This window comes from Erythrolamprus reginae, chromosome 6, assembly GCF_031021105.1.
Source record: "Erythrolamprus reginae isolate rEryReg1 chromosome 6, rEryReg1.hap1, whole genome shotgun sequence".
Classification (NCBI taxonomy): domain Eukaryota; kingdom Metazoa; phylum Chordata; class Lepidosauria; order Squamata; family Dipsadidae; genus Erythrolamprus; species Erythrolamprus reginae.
This window is the reverse complement of record NC_091955.1, coordinates 64157289-64162153: the sequence shown is the minus strand read 5'-3', so window position 1 is coordinate 64162153 and position 4865 is coordinate 64157289.

Here is a 4865-nt window from a genome sequence, read left to right as displayed (position 1 = left end):
CGTAGCCACACAGGTAAGCAGGGTATTTGGGAAACCTCCTTGACCTGCAAAGCTCAGTCGTTGGTGAGGCAGCAGCCGGGGACGTCTGGAAAAGGTGCAAAAAAGGGCAACAAGTATGATGAAGGAAATGGAGCACTTCCCTTATGAAACCAGGTTGCAACGCCTTGGTCTCTTCAACCTTGAAAGACAACGTTTAAGGAGTGAGTTGATTGAAGTGTATAAAACCATGCATGGGGCAGAAAAGGCAGATAGAGAAACATTCTTTTCTCTATCATACAGTACTAGGACGAGGGGGCACTCCCTAAAGCTCATAGGTAAGAAAGCGAGGACAAATAAAGGGAAATATTTCTTCACCCACAGGGTCATTGGTTTATGGAATTCACTTCCAGAAGAGGTTGTGACAGCTGTCAGCCTTGATAACTTCAAGGCAGGATTAGACGGTGGTTATTCAAACGGATGTCCATGTGCTGCTTCTATGTTGGTTGAGGCAGGCAGGATTCCCTTGAGTACCATTTGTTGGGGGTCAAGGGAAAGGGAGGGTTTTGCCTTCTCTTTCTGCTCAAGATCCCCATGGACAATTGGTGGGCCACTATGTGACACAGAATGCTGGACTCGATGGGCTTTGGCCTGATTCAGCATGGCTCTTCTTATGTTCTTATGCTCCGAGGTCTGAGCTTGAAAGCTCCTGGAAGCTTTCCGGGGTGGCCTCTTTGGATTTTAGAACTGGTTCGTCAGGTGATCGCTGCTGGATTCCAGGTGGTTCAAGTAGGACTTCCGACTTCGTTGTGCTTGAGTCAGCTAGGGAAAGAATATACCGTATTTTTTGGAATATAAAACGCACCTTCTTACCCCCCAAAAGAGGGCGAAAACCTGGGTGCGTCTTATACATCAAATGTAGCCCCACCCAGCCATCCCCACTCTTTGGCCTCTGCCTCACAGCAATTTACCACCTTGCAGCAAACAGAACAGAGCCTGTTAAGCCAAGCAACTGATTAACAATTTCCTGAGCCTCAGCTGACTGAGACTGCAGGCAGACCCCGTGCTAAACTGAAAGTGAAAATAAAGCTGCAAGGAGGCAAATTACTGGGAGGTAGAGGCAGAGGCAGAATGTTATTTTCTTCTGCTTTCAGACGGCTGAAACTGGATGCAAGCCCCCCAGACCACCAACTGGTGCCTCTCTTCTTCAATGCCTCTCCAGGATGCATCTGACTTGGTTCCAATCCTGTTCAAGGTCTTCAAACAGCTGGGATTTGGAGTTCCTCATGGAGTGCTGCGATGTTGGCCACCCTCCCTTTTTAATTGCTATGGTTGATAGAAATATTGCTTTAAGAGATAAACTTAACAGGCTTTACTTTTAAAAAAACACTATAAAAACACAATACTTCTAATTCTTTTGCTTACTTCTTTGTCTTTTTTGTTTCATATGTGACAAACACTTGCCCTTCATTTCTACAAAACTACATGTAAAAAAAGGCAATACAAATGATATAGCTAAAAAGAAAACAAATCTGAAAAATTAGTATGAACTAATTTCCTATAATTCAGCTGTCTCCAACCTTTCTGGCACTAGGGACTGGTTTCAGAAGAAAAATTATAACCTAGATGCCGTACATGTGTAGTTGAAGCTTCGCTCACTCACTCGCCACTTACAAGGTCCAGTTCTGGGGGTTGGGATTCCTGCTGTAGTTAGATGTAAGTTTTGCATTACATCTGAATAATATCTCCTACTGATTCCACAATATTTGAAATATAGGAAATTGCTTTGGTTAAAAAATGCAAAAATAAGGTTTGTAAAAATCTTACAACAAGAGATACAGTACATTCATTTAAGGCATTATCCATTAGCTTTATTAAGGAAAAAACATCCTATAGTATTACTCTTGCCTGAACTTGTTATTTTGAACATAATTATTAAATAGGAATTTTAATACTCAGTATTAAAGTCAGTATTGTTCAGATTATACTGAATCTAACCTATTACATAATAAAGTAAAGCTTGTAGGAAGCAAATCTACAAGAAGGTCAATGACTCTCTTCCTCTTTTAAAATTAAAATAGTATTACATGTATATCACTTTGTGTATGCATTTGTAGGCATTCCAATTTGTACCAAAAAACTGATGCAATGTTTATTTATCAAAAAGAACACATCCGTCACTTAAGTTTACTGCTTTCTGCTTACTGAACAACATAATTGTTTGAATATAAACACAATGGATGAGGGTGACATGTGGAAAAAATAAGCACCTCTAATATTGACTGAGTAGTAAAGGCTTAGATGAGAAGAACTAGCTGAATAAAGAAAAGTAATTAGTATGGAAAATTTACTGTTAATCCTATTACTTTAACCTGTCCAAGAACACTGGGCTTTGGGGATAGGTTAATTATTTACTTTTGTTTGTGCAAATACTGAGCAGTTATGAAGGCATGTGCTTCTCTTCTTAACAAGGTAAGGAGATGGAGCAAGCATGAGCAACTTCAGATAGCTGGAAAAGCAGAAGGACAGGGCAGCCTGTATTGTCTTTTGCTTTGAATGAATCACAGCTTACTATTCAATACCTTTGCTTTGCTTTCTGCTGTGTTGCCCCATATATAGTAGGATCTATTTGTTTTTTTTCAGATTCAGGCACCACTTTGAATTACTTTCTTGGAAAGGAGCAGCATGCAAGCTGTGTGGTATTAATTATGAGCAATTAACAACTGTTAACTGGTTTGCTTAAATGGTGATTAAAAATATTGATTAAGAATATAATTGCTATTACAGGCTTAAAGATTGAGTTAACATAGTTGATGAATGAAGCTTTATTTGAGGTCACGTTTATGGTGAAATCCAAAACAACTACTGTAGTAGTGTGTGTTTGTAGAAACAGAGATTGAAACTTGTAAGCAGGGGTGAACTACTGCCAGGATGGGGGGGGGACGACGATGCAATGGGGTAGCGAAAATGGAGCCCCACCCCAGAGCACCCAATTTGCACTGAAAGATGTTGAAAGAATAATAATAATCCTGCATAAGCCTCACCCACAGTGTGGTAGTAAAATTTTTGGTATCCCTTCACTGCCTGTAAGTGATTTGAAACGCTAATTTCTGCAAATCTAAAGTAATGAATTTTATTTATTTATTTATTTATTTATTTATTTATTTATTCATTCATTCATTCATTCATTCATTCATTCATTCATTCATTCATTCATTCATTCGACTTCTATGCTGCCCAATCCCAAAGGACTCAGGGCGGCTTACAACAATGATAAAAAATACAATAAAATAAATACAAAGATAAAAGAAGTCAAACATTTGTAAACTAAAACATTATAAAAGAAAACCCCATAAAGATAAAAAAAACCCAGTCACTATCATACACATGCACACCGTTCATAAAATTCATACATTTAGGCACAAGGCATTCATTTATGTAAGCTTAACATGTTCCTGAGTTTATTAAGCAGAATTTTCTATGGGTAGGAAAAGGGCAGACAAATAATAAACATAGCACTGAGTCCTCATGACACAAGTCTGCCCCTTTTGTGCACACACACACACACACACATGCACATACTGTATGCATACACATACACATGCATTGAGTGCGTGCAGACAACAGGATGGAGCTAGCTACAAGCTTGCAATCTAGGAAACATTTTTGTTCTCAATAATTATTTAGTTGTGGCTATTTCTACTTCCATCCTCTAACGCAGGGGTGTCAAACTCGATTTTATTGAGGGATGCATCAGGATTGTATTTGACCTTGGGGGGGGGCTGGGGTGTGTGTGTGGCCAGGGTGGGCATGGCCAGCTCACTTGTGTTAGGGGGTGCCTGTGGTGACCTGAGTGTTCAATCAGTGAAAATGGGCTCCTGAGCTCTGTTTTCACCTGCAATGTCCTCCTGGCAACACTCTGCAAGTAAAAACGGAGCTGCGAGGGCCACGCGGGCAGGTCCTACACTGTTTCCTGGTTGGCCCTGTGGTGTATGTTGAGGTATCCAGGCTTTGGTGAATGCTTCCTTGAGAGAAGGGATAATCTCACCCACTCTGAAAGAGGCAATCCTTGATCCCATACAAAACTGGACAGTTTTCATCCAGCCATCAAATTTACCTTCTTGGTTATTGAGTCGATAGTTGGGTATAGGTTCCAAAGGATCCTGGAGTCATTGGAAATGGGCAGCATGAAAAAAAACAAACAAAACAATAATTATCAATTTACCTTGACCCCCCTCCCAGGAAGGTTTCAAACAAATATAGTTTTGCTTTTGCTTGACAAAGACCCGTTAAACGCACAGTGCATTCAACCTGATCTTCCAGAAGCATTTGGTATCATTGATCATGGTGTCCTTTTGGGAGATTTAAGAGTGGAAGGCTTTGGTTTGCATTTTCCCCTTCCTCAAGGGTCAATTTCATTTAGAGATAATCCTAGACCCAGTAATATGCTGCTGCCCCGACCGGGGGAGGGGGGACACACATAGGAGATAGTAAGTTTATGCACTATTTATTGAATACTTAATAGGTTTTTTATTATCCTTCCTTTTCCAGGACCTTAGTATGATCCTTAATTACTTTTAAAATAGGAAATAATTAAATAGTATGCTTTTACCCATAAATGCTTTAATCATTTTAAGCATTATCTAGAACTGAAATTAAAGAAAATTGAGCTACTTGCCTAATCTGTTATCATACCGAACCTTGTGGGTTCAGTACAAAACCTTAAAAGGACCGTTGAACTTACCTGAACGGTCTTCTCGATGCACTGCAAGGAGAGTCCAGGATGGGTTATTCTCAGCCTGATTGGCTGGGACTGAGTTTAATTTAAATATTTAGATATTAGTCAGGCACCGCCCCCTTAGCCCTCCAGTCTAAATAATACGAAGGAG